Raw genomic sequence first — 15,905 nt, 5'->3', positions numbered from 1 at the left:
GAGGCAAGACAGTTTATGGCTTGTCTCCCATTGAAGGATGGAGGCAGTGCTTTGTGCCTTCCACCTCTACAGCAATGGAGGGTGCGGCTGAGAGTAAAGGGGTCTTTCTGCCATTGGTGCTTTCTGACACTCTCCCAACCATTGCACTTCGTGGTTAGTTAAAAGCCTATTGCCTCTCTCCTCCTCAGCATGTGGAACCACAATCATATGGGCCTCATCCCCATTGCTCAAGGGGAAGATGTAGGCATTTCGTCTGAGCCGGGTTGGCAAGGTGGAAACGTGCAGGATGCAGATGTCCCAGACTGGCGAGTGAAGTGCTGAAAAGAAGCGGCGTTCAGCCTCCTTTGTATGACATGTTCCCAGGACGCTGTAAGAGCCCTGTGGAAAGGGAGTTTTTTCTCCACTTCCTAAAGAGCTGGAAGCAGGACAAGATGTGGTTTGTCTCCCATTGAGGGGTGGATCCAGAACCAGTGCCTTGTGCCTTCCACCTCGAGAGCAATGGAGGGCATGGCTGAGAGCAAAGGGGCCTTTCTGACATAGCTGCTTTCCGACGCTCTCTAAGCAGTGTAAAATGGTGGTTGGCAAAAGGCATGCAGTTGATCGCCTCCTAAGCATGTGGATGCTCAATCATCTGGGAATCAGCACAGTTGCTTCAGGGGAAGATGGAGGCATTTCGTCTGAGCCGGCTTGGCAAGGTGGAAATGCGGCAGAAGCAGATGTTGCAGATTGGTGAGTTAAGGGCTGAAAAGACACGGTGTTCAGCTGCCTTTGTATGAGACGTTCCCAGGACGCTGTAAGAGCACTGTGGAATGCGAGTGCTTTCCCAGCTTCCTAAAGAGCTGGAAGCAGGACAGTTGATGGCTTGTCTCCCATTGAAGGATGGAGGCAGTGCTTTGTGCCTTCCACCTCTAGAGCAATGGAGGGCACGGCTGAGAGCAAAGGGCCCTTTCTGACCTAGGTGCATTCTGACCCTCTCTGACCCAGTGCACAATGGCGGTTTGTAAAAAGCCTATTGTCTGCTCCTGCTAAGCATGCGGAAGCACAGTCATCTGGGCCTCGTCCCCGTTGCTGAAGGGGAAGATGTAGGCATTTCGTCTGAGCCGGGTTGGCAAGGTGGTAATGTGGCAGGAGCAGAAGTTCCAAATCTGCGAGTTAAGCGCTGAAAAGAAATGGCATATCAGCTGCCTTTGTATGAGATGTTGCCAGGACACAGAAAGAGCACTGTTGAAAGCGAGTTCTTTCTCAGCTTCCTAAAGAGATGGAAGGAAGATGGTCTGTGGCTTGTCGCCCCTTGAGGTGTGGGGGGAGCCAGTGCATTGTGCATTCCACGTCCAGAGCAATGAAGGGCACGGCTGAGAGCAAAGGGGTCTTTCTGACCTAGCTGCTTTCCGACACTCTCTCCAGCAGTGCCCAGTGGTGGTTGGAAAAAGGCGTGCAGTCTATCGCCTCCGAAGCACGTGGACGCTCAATCATTTGGGACTCAGCCCAGTTGCTTCAGGGGAAGATGTAGGCATTTCGTCTGAGCCGGGTTGGCAAGGTGGAATTGCGGCAGAAGCAGAAGTCCTAAAGCTGCGAGTTAAGGGCTGGGAAGAAAGGCCATTTGAGCTGCCTTTGTATGAGAAGTTCCCCGGTCTGCTGTAACAGGACTGTGGAAAGCGAGTTGTTTGTCAGCTTCCTAAAGAGCTGGAGGCAAGACAGTTTATGGCTTGTCTCCCATTGAAGGATGGAGGCAGTGCTTTGTGCCTTCCACCTCTAGAGCAATGGAGGGCACGGCTGAGAGCAAAGGGCCCTTTCTGACATAGGTGCATTCTGACCCTCTCTGACCCAGTGCACAATGGCGGTTTGTAAAAAGCCTATTGTCTGCTCCTGCTAAGCATGCCGAAGCACAGTCATCTGGGCCTCGTCCCCGTTGCTGAAGGGGAAGATGTAGGCATTTCGTCTGAGCCGGATGGCAAGGTGGAACTGTGGCAGAAGCGGAAGTCCTAAAGCGGCCAGTTAAGCACTGGGAAGAAATGGCATTTGAGCTGCCTCTGTATGAGAGTTTCCTCGTATGCTGTAACAGCCCTGTGGAAAGCGAGTTGTTTGTCAGCTTCCTAAAGAGCTGGAGGCAAGACAGTTTATGGCTTGTCTCCCATTGAAGGATGGAGGCAGTGCTTTGTGCCTTCAACCTCTACAGCAATGGAGGGCGCGGCTGAGAGTAAAGGGGTCTTTCTGCCATTGGTGCTTTCTGACACTCTCCCAACCATTGCACTTCGTGGTTAGTTAAAAGCCTATTGTCTCTCTCCTCCTCAGCATGTGGAACCACAATCATATGGGCCTCATCCCCATTGCTCAAGGGGAAGATGTAGGCATTTCGTCTGAGCCGGGTTGGCAAGGTGGAAACGTGCAGGATGCAGATGTCCCAGACTGGCGAGTGAAGTGCTGAAAAGAAACGGCGTTCAGCCTCCTTTGTATGAGATGTTCCCAGGACGCTGTAAGAGCCCTGTGGAAAGGGAGTTTTTTCTCCACTTCCCAAAGAGCTGGAAGCAGGACAAGATGTGGTTTGTCTCCCATTGAGGGGTGGATCCAGAACCAGTGCCTTGTGCCTTCCACCTCGAGAGCAATGGAGGGCATGGCTGAGAGCAAAGGGGCCTTTCTGACATAGCTGGTTTCCGACGCTCTCTAAGCAGTGTAAAATGGTGGTTGGCAAAAGGCATGCAGTTGATCGCCTCCTAAGCATGTGGATGCTCAATCATCTGGGAATCAGCACAGTTGCTTCAGGGGAAGATGGAGGCATTTCGTCTGAGCCGGGTTGGCAAGGTGGAAATGCGGCAGAAGCAGATGTTGCAGATTGGTGAGTTAAGGGCTGAAAAGACACGGTGTTCAGCTGCCTTTGTATGAGACGTTCCCAGGACGCTGTAAGAGCACTGTGGAATGCGAGTGCTTTCCCAGCTTCCTAAAGAGCTGGAAGCAGGACAGTTGATGGCTTGTCTCCCATTGAAGGATGGAGGCAGTGCTTTGTGCCTTCCACCTCTAGAGCAATGGAGGGCACGGCTGAGAGCAAAGGGCCCTTTCTGACCTAGGTGCATTCTGACCCCCTCTGACCCAGTGCACAATGGCGGTTTGTAAAAAGCCTATTGTCTGCTCCTGCTAAGCATGCGGAAGCACAGTCATCTGGGCCTCGTCCCCGTTGCTGAAGGGGAAGATGTAGGCATTTCGTCTGAGCCGGGTTGGCAAGGTGGAAATGTGGCAGGAGCAGAAGTTCCAAATCTGCGAGTTAAGCGCTGAAAAGAAATGGCATATCTGCTGCCTTTGTATGAGATTTTGCCAGGACACAGAAAGAGCACTGTTGAAAGCGAGTTCTTTCTCAGCTTCCTAAAGAGATGGAAGGAAGATGGTCTGTGGCTTGTCGCCCCTTGAGGGGTGGGGGGAGCCAGTGCATTGTGCATTCCACGTCCAGAGCAATGAAGGGCACGGCTGAGAGCAAAGGGGTCTTTCTGACCTAGCTGCTTTCCGACACTCTCTCCAGCAGTGCCCAGTGGTGGTTGGAAAATGGCGTGCAGTCTATCGCCTCCTAAGCACGTGGACGCTCAATCATTTGGGACTCAGCCCAGTTGCTTCAGGGGAAGATGTAGGCATTTCGTCTGAGCCGGCTTGGCAAGGTGGAATTGCGGCAGAAGCAGAAGTCCTAAAGGTGCGAGTTGAGGGCTGGGAAGAAAGGCCATTTGAGCTGGCTTTGTATGAGAAGTTCCCCGGTCTGCTGTAACAGGACTGTGGAAAGCGAGTTGTTTGTCAGCTTCCTAAAGAGCTGGAGGCAAGACAGTTTATGGCTTGTCTCCCATTGAAGGATGGAGGCAGTGCTTTGTGCCTTCCACCTCTAGAGCAATGGAGGGCACGGCTGAGAGCAAAGGGCCCTTTCTGACATTGGTGCATTCTGACCCTCTCTGACCCAGTGCACAATGGCGGTTTGTAAAAAGCCTATTGTCTGCTCCTGCTAAGCATGCCGAAGCACAGTCATCTGGGCCTCGTCCGCGTTGCTGAAGGGGAAGATGTAGGCATTTCGTCTGAGCCGGGTTGGCAAGGTGGAACTGTGGCAGAAGCGGAAGTCCTAAAGCGGCCAGTTAAGCACTGGGAAGAAATGGCATTTGAGCTGCCTCTGTATGAGAGTTTCCTCGTATGCTGTAACAGCACTGTGGAAAGCGAGTTGTTTGTCAGCTTCCTAAAGAGCTGGAGGCAAGACAGTTTATGGCTTGTCTCCCATTGAAGGATGGAGGCAGTGCTTTGTGCCTTCCACCTCTACAGCAATGGAGGGCGCGGCTGAGAGTAAAGGGGTCTTTCTGCCATTGGTGCTTTCTGACACTCTCCCAACCATTGCACTTCGTGGTTAGTTAAAAGCCTATTGCCTCTCTCCTCCTCAGCATGTGGAACCACAATCATATGGGCCTCATCCCCATTGCTCAAGGGGAAGATGTAGGCATTTCGTCTGAGCCGGGTTGGCAAGGTGGAAACGTGCAGGATGCAGATGTCCCAGACTGGCGAGTGAAGTGCTGAAAAGAAGCGGCGTTCAGCCTCCTTTGTATGACATGTTCCCAGGACGCTGTAAGAGCCCTGTGGAAAGGGAGTTTTTTCTCCACTTCCTAAAGAGCTGGAAGCAGGACAAGATGTGGTTTGTCTCCCATTGAGGGGTGGATCCAGAACCAGTGCCTTGTGCCTTCCACCTCGAGAGCAATGGAGGGCATGGCTGAGAGCAAAGGGGCCTTTCTGACATAGCTGCTTTCCGACGCTCTCTAAGCAGTGTAAAATGGTGGTTGGCAAAAGGCATGCAGTTGATCGCCTCCTAAGCATGTGGATGCTCAATCATCTGGGAATCAGCACAGTTGCTTCAGGGGAAGATGGAGGCATTTCGTCTGAGCCGGCTTGGCAAGGTGGAAATGCGGCAGAAGCAGATGTTGCAGATTGGTGAGTTAAGGGCTGAAAAGACACGGTGTTCAGCTGCCTTTGTATGAGACGTTCCCAGGACGCTGTAAGAGCACTGTGGAATGCGAGTGCTTTCCCAGCTTCCTAAGAGCTGGAAGCAGGACAGTTGATGGCTTGTCTCCCATTGAAGGATGGAGGCAGTGCTTTGTGCCTTCCACCTCTAGAGCAATGGAGGGCACGGCCGAGAGCAAAGGGCCCTTTCTGACCTAGGTGCATTCTGAGCCCCTCTGACCCAGTGCACATGGCGGTTTGTAAAAAGCCTATTGTCTGCTCCTGCTAAGCATGCGGAAGCACAGTCATCTGGGCCTCGTCCCCGTTGCTGAAGGGGAAGATGTAGGCATTTCGTCTGAGCCGGGTTGGCAAGGTGGAAATGTGGCAGGAGCAGAAGTTCCAAATCTGCGAGTTAAGCGCTGAAAAGAAATGGCATATCAGCTGCCTTTGTATGAGATGTTGCCAGGACACAGAAAGAGCACTGTTGAAAGCGAGTTCTTTCTCAGCTTCCTAAAGAGATGGAAGGAAGATGGTCTGTGGCTTGTCGCCCCTTGAGGGGTGGGGGGAGCCAGTGCATTGTGCATTCCACGTCCAGAGCAATGAAGGGCACGGCTGAGAGCAAAGGGGTCTTTCTGACCTAGCTGCTTTCCGACACTCTCTCCAGCAGTGCCCAGTGGTGGTTGGAAAAAGGCGTGCAGTCTATCGCCTCCGAAGCACGTGGACGCTCAATCATTTGGGACTCAGCCCAGTTGCTTCAGGGGAAGATGTAGGCATTTCGTCTGAGCCGGCTTGGCAAGGTGGAATTGCGGCAGAAGCAGAAGTCCTAAAGCTGCGAGTTAAGGGCTGGGAAGAAAGGCCATTTGAGCTGCCTTTGTATGAGAAGTTCCCCGGTCTGCTGTAACAGGACTGTGGAAAGCGAGTTCTTTCTCAGCTTCCATAAGAGCTGGAGGCAAGACAGTTTATGGCTTGTCTCCCATTGAAGGATGGAGGCAGTGCTTTGTGCCTTCCACCTCTAGAGCAATGGAGGGCACGGCTGAGAGCAAAGGGCCCTTTCTGACATAGGTGCATTCTGACCCTCTCTGACCCAGTGCACAATGGCGGTTTGTAAAAAGCCTATTGTCTGCTCCTGCTAAGCATGCCGAAGCACAGTCATCTGTGCCTCGTCCCCGTTGATGAAGGGGAAGATGTAGGCATTTCGTCTGAGCCGGGATGGCAAGGTGGAACTGTGGCAGAAGCGGAAGTCCTAAAGCGGCCAGTTAAGCACTGGGAAGAAATGGCATTTGAGCTGCCTCTGTATGAGAGTTTCCTCGTATGCTGTAACAGCCCTGTGGAAAGCGAGTTGTTTGTCAGCTTCCTAAAGAGCTGGAGGCAAGACAGTTTATGGCTTGTCTCCCATTGAAGGATGGAGGCAGTGCTTTGTGCCTTCAACCTCTACAGCAATGGAGGGCACGGCTGAGAGTAAAGGGGTCTTTCTGCCATTGGTGCTTTCTGACACTCTCCCAACCATTGCACTTCGTGGTTAGTTAAAAGCCTATTGTCTCTCTCCTCCTCAGCATGTGGAACCACAATCATATGGGCCTCATCCCCATTGCTCAAGGGGAAGATGTAGGCATTTCGTCTGAGCCGGGTTGGCAAGGTGGAAACGTGCAGGATGCAGATGTCCCAGACTGGCGAGTGAAGTGCTGAAAAGAAACGGCGTTCAGCCTCCTTTGTATGAGATGTTCCCAGGACGCTGTAAGAGCCCTGAGGAAAGGGAGTTTTTTCTCCACTTCCCAAAGAGCTGGAAGCAGGACAAGATGTGGTTTGTCTCCCATTGAGGGGTGGATCCAGAACCAGTGCCTTGTGCCTTCCACCTCGAGAGCAATGGAGGGCATGGCTGAGAGCAAAGGGGCCTTTCTGACATAGCTGCTTTCCGACGCTCTCTAAGCAGTGTAAAATGGTGGTTGGCAAAAGGCATGCAGTTGATCGCCTCCTAAGCATGTGGATGCTCAATCATCTGGGAATCAGCACAGTTGCTTCAGGGGAAGATGGAGGCATTTCGTCTGAGCCGGGTTGGCAAGGTGGAAATGCGGCAGAAGCAGATGTTGCAGATTGGTGAGTTAAGGGCTGAAAAGACACGGTGTTCAGCTGCCTTTGTATGAGACGTTCCCAGGACGCTGTAAGAGCACTGTGGAATGCGAGTGCTTTCCCAGCTTCCTAAGAGCTGGAAGCAGGACAGTTGATGGCTTGTCTCCCATTGAAGGATGGAGGCAGTGCTTTGTGCCTTCCACCTCTAGAGCAATGGAGGGCACGGCCGAGAGCAAAGGGCCCTTTCTGACCTAGGTGCATTCTGAGCCCCTCTGACCCAGTGCACATGGCGGTTTGTAAAAAGCCTATTGTCTGCTCCTGCTAAGCATGCGGAAGCACAGTCATCTGGGCCTCGTCCCCGTTGCTGAAGGGGAAGATGTAGGCATTTCGTCTGAGCCGGGTTGGCAAGGTGGAAATGTGGCAGGAGCAGAAGTTCCAAATCTGCGAGTTAAGCGCTGAAAAGAAATGGCATATCAGCTGCCTTTGTATGAGATGTTGCCAGGACACAGAAAGAGCACTGTTGAAAGCGAGTTCTTTCTCAGCTTCCTAAAGAGATGGAAGGAAGATGGTCTGTGGCTTGTCGCCCCTTGAGGGGTGGGGGGAGCCAGTGCATTGTGCATTCCACGTCCAGAGCAATGAAGGGCACGGCTGAGAGCAAAGGGGTCTTTCTGACCTAGCTGCTTTCCGACACTCTCTCCAGCAGTGCCCAGTGGTGGTTGGAAAATGGCGTGCAGTCTATCGCCTCCGAAGCACGTGGACGCTCAATCATTTGGGACTCAGCCCAGTTGCTTGAGGGGAAGATGTAGGCATTTCGTCTGAGCCGAGTTGGCAAGGTGGAATTGCGGCAGAAGCAGAAGTCCTAAAGCTGCGAGTTAAGGGCTGGGAAGAAAGGCCATTTGAGCTGCCTTTGTATGAGAAGTTCCCCGGTCTGCTGTAACAGGACTGTGGAAAGCGAGTTCTTTCTCAGCTTCCATAAGAGCTGGAGGCAAGACAGTTTATGGCTTGTCTCCCATTGAAGGATGGAGGCAGTGCTTTGTGCCTTCCACCTCTAGAGCAATGGAGGGCACGGCTGAGAGCAAAGGGCCCTTTCTGACATAGGTGCATTCTGACCCTCTCTGACCCAGTGCACAATGGCGGTTTGTAAAAAGCCTATTGTCTGCTCCTGCTAAGCATGCCGAAGCACAGTCATCTGTGCCTCGTCCCCGTTGATGAAGGGGAAGATGTAGGCATTTCGTCTGAGCCGGGATGGCAAGGTGGAACTGTGGCAGAACTGGAAGTCCTAAAGCGGCCAGTTAAGCACTGGGAAGAAATGGCATTTGAGCTGCCTCTGTATGAGAGTTTCCTCGTATGCTGTAACAGCCCTGTGGAAAGCGAGTTGTTTGTCAGCTTCCTAAAGAGCTGGAGGCAAGACAGTTTATGGCTTGTCTCCCATTGAAGGATGGAGGCAGTGCTTTGTGCCTTCAACCTCTACAGCAATGGAGGGCACGGCTGAGAGTAAAGGGGTCTTTCTGCCATTGGTGCTTTCTGACACTCTCCCAACCATTGCACTTCGTGGTTAGTTAAAAGCCTATTGTCTCTCTCCTCCTCAGCATGTGGAACCACAATCATATGGGCCTCATCCCCATTGCTCAAGGGGAAGATGTAGGCATTTCGTCTGAGCCGGGTTGGCAAGGTGGAAACGTGCAGGATGCAGATGTCCCAGACTGGCGAGTGAAGTGCTGAAAAGAAACGGCGTTCAGCCTCCTTTGTATGAGATGTTCCCAGGACGCTGTAAGAGCCCTGAGGAAAGGGAGTTTTTTCTCCACTTCCCAAAGAGCTGGAAGCAGGACAAGATGTGGTTTGTCTCCCATTGAGGGGTGGATCCAGAACCAGTGCCTTGTGCCTTCCACCTCGAGAGCAATGGAGGGCATGGCTGAGAGCAAAGGGGCCTTTCTGACATAGCTGCTTTCCGACGCTCTCTAAGCAGTGTAAAATGGTGGTTGGCAAAAGGCATGCAGTTGATCGCCTCCTAAGCATGTGGATGCTCAATCATCTGGGAATCAGCACAGTTGCTTCAGGGGAAGATGGAGGCATTTCGTCTGAGCCGGGTTGGCAAGGTGGAAATGCGGCAGAAGCAGATGTTGCAGATTGGTGAGTTAAGGGCTGAAAAGACACGGTGTTCAGCTGCCTTTGTATGAGACGTTCCCAGGACGCTGTAAGAGCACTGTGGAATGCGAGTGCTTTCCCAGCTTCCTAAGAGCTGGAAGCAGGACAGTTGATGGCTTGTCTCCCATTGAAGGATGGAGGCAGTGCTTTGTGCCTTCCACCTCTAGAGCAATGGAGGGCACGGCCGAGAGCAAAGGGCCCTTTCTGACCTAGGTGCATTCTGAGCCCCTCTGACCCAGTGCACATGGCGGTTTGTAAAAAGCCTATTGTCTGCTCCTGCTAAGCATGCGGAAGCACAGTCATCTGGGCCTCGTCCCCGTTGCTGAAGGGGAAGATGTAGGCATTTCGTCTGAGCCGGGTTGGCAAGGTGGAAATGTGGCAGGAGCAGAAGTTCCAAATCTGCGAGTTAAGCGCTGAAAAGAAATGGCATATCAGCTGCCTTTGTATGAGATGTTGCCAGGACACAGAAAGAGCACTGTTGAAAGCGAGTTCTTTCTCAGCTTCCTAAAGAGATGGAAGGAAGATGGTCTGTGGCTTGTCGCCCCTTGAGGGGTGGGGGGAGCCAGTGCATTGTGCATTCCACGTCCAGAGCAATGAAGGGCACGGCTGAGAGCAAAGGGGTCTTTCTGACCTAGCTGCTTTCCGACACTCTCTCCAGCAGTGCCCAGTGGTGGTTGGAAAATGGCGTGCAGTCTATCGCCTCCGAAGCACGTGGACGCTCAATCATTTGGGACTCAGCCCAGTTGCTTGAGGGGAAGATGTAGGCATTTCGTCTGAGCCGAGTTGGCAAGGTGGAATTGCGGCAGAAGCAGAAGTCCTAAAGCTGCGAGTTAAGGGCTGGGAAGAAAGGCCATTTGAGCTGCCTTTGTATGAGAAGTTCCCCGGTCTGCTGTAACAGGACTGTGGAAAGCGAGTTCTTTCTCAGCTTCCATAAGAGCTGGAGGCAAGACAGTTTATGGCTTGTCTCCCATTGAAGGATGGAGGCAGTGCTTTGTGCCTTCCACCTCTAGAGCAATGGAGGGCACGGCTGAGAGCAAAGGGCCCTTTCTGACATAGGTGCATTCTGACCCTCTCTGACCCAGTGCACAATGGCGGTTTGTAAAAAGCCTATTGTCTGCTCCTGCTAAGCATGCCGAAGCACAGTCATCTGTGCCTCGTCCCCGTTGATGAAGGGGAAGATGTAGGCATTTCGTCTGAGCCGGGATGGCAAGGTGGAACTGTGGCAGAACTGGAAGTCCTAAAGCGGCCAGTTAAGCACTGGGAAGAAATGGCATTTGAGCTGCCTCTGTATGAGAGTTTCCTCGTATGCTGTAACAGCCCTGTGGAAAGCGAGTTGTTTGTCAGCTTCCTAAAGAGCTGGAGGCAAGACAGTTTATGGCTTGTCTCCCATTGAAGGATGGAGGCAGTGCTTTGTGCCTTCAACCTCTACAGCAATGGAGGGCACGGCTGAGAGTAAAGGGGTCTTTCTGCCATTGGTGCTTTCTGACACTCTCCCAACCATTGCACTTCGTGGTTAGTTAAAAGCCTATTGTCTCTCTCCTCCTCAGCATGTGGAACCACAATCATATGGGCCTCATCCCCATTGCTCAAGGGGAAGATGTAGGCATTTCGTCTGAGCCGGGTTGGCAAGGTGGAAACGTGCAGGATGCAGATGTCCCAGACTGGCGAGTGAAGTGCTGAAAAGAAACGGCGTTCAGCCTCCTTTGTATGAGATGTTCCCAGGACGCTGTAAGAGCCCTGAGGAAAGGGAGTTTTTTCTCCACTTCCCAAAGAGCTGGAAGCAGGACAAGATGTGGTTTGTCTCCCATTGAGGGGTGGATCCAGAACCAGTGCCTTGTGCCTTCCACCTCGAGAGCAATGGAGGGCATGGCTGAGAGCAAAGGGGCCTTTCTGACATAGCTGCTTTCCGACGCTCTCTAAGCAGTGTAAAATGGTGGTTGGCAAAAGGCATGCAGTTGATCGCCTCCTAAGCATGTGGATGCTCAATCATCTGGGAATCAGCACAGTTGCTTCAGGGGAAGATGGAGGCATTTCGTCTGAGCCGGGTTGGCAAGGTGGAAATGCGGCAGAAGCAGATGTTGCAGATTGGTGAGTTAAGGGCTGAAAAGACACGGTGTTCAGCTGCCTTTGTATGAGACGTTCCCAGGACGCTGTAAGAGCACTGTGGAATGCGAGTGCTTTCCCAGCTTCCTAAGAGCTGGAAGCAGGACAGTTGATGGCTTGTCTCCCATTGAAGGATGGAGGCAGTGCTTTGTGCCTTCCACCTCTAGAGCAATGGAGGGCACGGCCGAGAGCAAAGGGCCCTTTCTGACCTAGGTGCATTCTGAGCCCCTCTGACCCAGTGCACATGGCGGTTTGTAAAAAGCCTATTGTCTGCTCCTGCTAAGCATGCGGAAGCACAGTCATCTGGGCCTCGTCCCCGTTGCTGAAGGGGAAGATGTAGGCATTTCGTCTGAGCCGGGTTGGCAAGGTGGAAATGTGGCAGGAGCAGAAGTTCCAAATCTGCGAGTTAAGCGCTGAAAAGAAATGGCATATCAGCTGCCTTTGTATGAGATGTTGCCAGGACACAGAAAGAGCACTGTTGAAAGCGAGTTCTTTCTCAGCTTCCTAAAGAGATGGAAGGAAGATGGTCTGTGGCTTGTCGCCCCTTGAGGTGTGGGGGGAGCCAGTGCATTGTGCATTCCACGTCCAGAGCAATGAAGGGCACGGCTGAGAGCAAAGGGGTCTTTCTGACCTAGCTGCTTTCCGACACTCTCTCCAGCAGTGCCCAGTGGTGGTTGGAAAATGGCGTGCAGTCTATCGCCTCCGAAGCACGTGGACGCTCAATCATTTGGGACTCAGCCCAGTTGCTTCAGGGGAAGATGTAGGCATTTCGTCTGAGCCGGCTTGGCAAGGTGGAATTGCGGCAGAAGCAGAAGTCCTAAAGCTGCGAGTTAAGGGCTGGGAAGAAAGGCCATTTGAGCTGCCTTTGTATGAGAAGTTCCCCGGTCTGCTGTAACAGGACTGTGGAAAGCGAGTTGTTTGTCAGCTTCCTAAAGAGCTGGAGGCAAGACAGTTTATGGCTTGTCTCCCATTGAAGGATGGAGGCAGTGCTTTGTGCCTTCCACCTCTAGAGCAATGGAGGGCACGGCTGAGAGCAAAGGCCCTTTCTGACATAGGTGCATTCTGACCCCCTCTGACCCAGTGCACAATGGCGGTTTGTAAAAAGCCTATTGTCTGCTCCTGCTAAGCATGTGGAAGCACAATCCTGTGGGCCTCGCCCCCGTTGCTGAAGGGGAAGATGTAGGCATTTCGTCTGAGCCGGGTTGGCAAGGTGGAACTGTGGCAGAAGCGGAAGTCCTAAAGAGGCCAGTTAAGCACAGGGAAGAAATGGCATTTGAGCTGCCTCTGTATGAGAGTTTCCTCATATGCTGTAACAGCCCTGTGGAAAGCGAGTTGTTTGTCAGCTTCCTAAAGAGCTGGAGGAAAGACAGTTTATGGCTTGTCTCCCATTGAAGGATGGAGGCAGTGCTTTGTGCCTTCCACCTCTACAGCAATGGAGGGCACGGCTGAGAGCAAAGGGCCCTTTCTGACATTGGTGCATTCTGACCCTCTCTGACCCAGTGCACAATGGCGGTTTGTAAAAAGCCTATTGTCTGCTCCTGCTAAGCAAGCCGAAGCACAGTCATCTGGGCCTCGTCCGCGTTGCTGAAGGGGAAGATGTAGGCATTTCGTCTGAGCCGGGTTGGCAAGGTGGAACTGTGGCAGAAGCGGAAGTCCTAAAGCGCCCAGTTAAGCACTGGGAAGAAATGGCATTTGAGCTGCCTCTGTATGAGAGTTTCCTCGTATGCTGTAACAGCCCTGTGGAAAGCGAGTTGTTTGTCAGCTTCCTAAAGAGCTGGAGGCAAGACAGTTTATGGCTTGTCTCCCATTGAAGGATGGAGGCAGTGCTTTGTGCCTTCCACCTCTACAGCAATGGAGGGTGCGGCTGAGAGTAAAGGGGTCTTTCTGCCATTGGTGCTTTCTGACACTCTCCCAACCATTGCACTTCGTGGTTAGTTAAAAGCCTATTGCCTCTCTCCTCCTCAGCATGTGGAACCACAATCATATGGGCCTCATCCCCATTGCTCAAGGGGAAGATGTAGGCATTTCGTCTGAGCCGGGTTGGCAAGGTGGAAACGTGCAGGATGCAGATGTCCCAGACTGGCGAGTGAAGTGCTGAAAAGAAGCGGCGTTCAGCCTCCTTTGTATGACATGTTCCCAGGACGCTGTAAGAGCCCTGTGGAAAGGGAGTTTTTTCTCCACTTCCTAAAGAGCTGGAAGCAGGACAAGATGTGGTTTGTCTCCCATTGAGGGGTGGATCCAGAACCAGTGCCTTGTGCCTTCCACCTCGAGAGCAATGGAGGGCATGGCTGAGAGCAAAGGGGCCTTTCTGACATAGCTGCTTTCCGACGCTCTCTAAGCAGTGTAAAATGGTGGTTGGCAAAAGGCATGCAGTTGATCGCCTCCTAAGCATGTGGATGCTCAATCATCTGGGAATCAGCACAGTTGCTTCAGGGGAAGATGGAGGCATTTCGTCTGAGCCGGCTTGGCAAGGTGGAAATGCGGCAGAAGCAGATGTTGCAGATTGGTGAGTTAAGGGCTGAAAAGACACGGTGTTCAGCTGCCTTTGTATGAGACGTTCCCAGGACGCTGTAAGAGCACTGTGGAATGCGAGTGCTTTCCCAGCTTCCTAAAGAGCTGGAAGCAGGACAGTTGATGGCTTGTCTCCCATTGAAGGATGGAGGCAGTGCTTTGTGCCTTCCACCTCTAGAGCAATGGAGGGCACGGCTGAGAGCAAAGGGCCCTTTCTGACCTAGGTGCATTCTGACCCTCTCTGACCCAGTGCACAATGGCGGTTTGTAAAAAGCCTATTGTCTGCTCCTGCTAAGCATGCGGAAGCACAGTCATCTGGGCCTCGTCCCCGTTGCTGAAGGGGAAGATGTAGGCATTTCGTCTGAGCCGGGTTGGCAAGGTGGTAATGTGGCAGGAGCAGAAGTTCCAAATCTGCGAGTTAAGCGCTGAAAAGAAATGGCATATCAGCTGCCTTTGTATGAGATGTTGCCAGGACACAGAAAGAGCACTGTTGAAAGCGAGTTCTTTCTCAGCTTCCTAAAGAGATGGAAGGAAGATGGTCTGTGGCTTGTCGCCCCTTGAGGTGTGGGGGGAGCCAGTGCATTGTGCATTCCACGTCCAGAGCAATGAAGGGCACGGCTGAGAGCAAAGGGGTCTTTCTGACCTAGCTGCTTTCCGACACTCTCTCCAGCAGTGCCCAGTGGTGGTTGGAAAAAGGCGTGCAGTCTATCGCCTCCGAAGCACGTGGACGCTCAATCATTTGGGACTCAGCCCAGTTGCTTCAGGGGAAGATGTAGGCATTTCGTCTGAGCCGGGTTGGCAAGGTGGAATTGCGGCAGAAGCAGAAGTCCTAAAGCTGCGAGTTAAGGGCTGGGAAGAAAGGCCATTTGAGCTGCCTTTGTATGAGAAGTTCCCCGGTCTGCTGTAACAGGACTGTGGAAAGCGAGTTGTTTGTCAGCTTCCTAAAGAGCTGGAGGCAAGACAGTTTATGGCTTGTCTCCCATTGAAGGACGGAGGCAGTGCTTTGTGCCTTCCACCTCTAGAGCAATGGAGGGCACGGCTGAGAGCAAAGGGCCCTTTCTGACATAGGTGCATTCTGACCCTCTCTGACCCAGTGCACAATGGCGGTTTGTAAAAAGCCTATTGTCTGCTCCTGCTAAGCATGCCGAAGCACAGTCATCTGTGCCTCGTCCCCGTTGATGAAGGGGAAGATGTAGGCATTTCGTCTGAGCCGGGATGGCAAGGTGGAACTGTGGCAGAAGCGGAAGTCCTAAAGCGGCCAGTTAAGCACTGGGAAGAAATGGCATTTGAGCTGCCTCTGTATGAGAGTTTCCTCGTATGCTGTAACAGCCCTGTGGAAAGCGAGTTGTTTGTCAGCTTCCTAAAGAGCTGGAGGCAAGACAGTTTATGGCTTGTCTCCCATTGAAGGATGGAGGCAGTGCTTTGTGCCTTCAACCTCTACAGCAATGGAGGGCACGGCTGAGAGTAAAGGGGTCTTTCTGCCATTGGTGCTTTCTGACACTCTCCCAACCATTGCACTTCGTGGTTAGTTAAAAGCCTATTGTCTCTCTCCTCCTCAGCATGTGGAACCACAATCATATGGGCCTCATCCCCATTGCTCAAGGGGAAGATGTAGGCATTTCGTCTGAGCCGGGTTGGCAAGGTGGAAACGTGCAGGATGCAGATGTCCCAGACTGGCGAGTGAAGTGCTGAAAAGAAACGGCGTTCAGCCTCCTTTGTATGAGATGTTCCCAGGACGCTGTAAGAGCCCTGAGGAAAGGGAGTTTTTTCTCCACTTCCCAAAGAGCTGGAAGCAGGACAAGATGTGGTTTGTCTCCCATTGAGGGGTGGATCCAGAACCAGTGCCTTGTGCCTTCCACCTCGAGAGCAATGGAGGGCATGGCTGAGAGCAAAGGGGCCTTTCTGACATAGCTGCTTTCCGACGCTCTCTAAGCAGTGTAAAATGGTGGTTGGCAAAAGGCATGCAGTTGATCGCCTCCTAAGCATGTGGATGCTCAATCATCTGGGAATCAGCACAGTTGCTTCAGGGGAAGATGGAGGCATTTCGTCTGAGCCGGGTTGGCAAGGTGGAAATGCGGCAGAAGCAGATGTTGCAGATTGGTGAGTTAAGGGCTGAAAAGACACGGTGTTCA

The sequence above is a fragment of the Equus caballus genome, chromosome 8 (assembly GCF_041296265.1).
Source record: "Equus caballus isolate H_3958 breed thoroughbred chromosome 8, TB-T2T, whole genome shotgun sequence".
NCBI classification, from domain to species: domain Eukaryota; kingdom Metazoa; phylum Chordata; class Mammalia; order Perissodactyla; family Equidae; genus Equus; species Equus caballus.
This window is presented reverse-complemented; position numbering follows the sequence as displayed.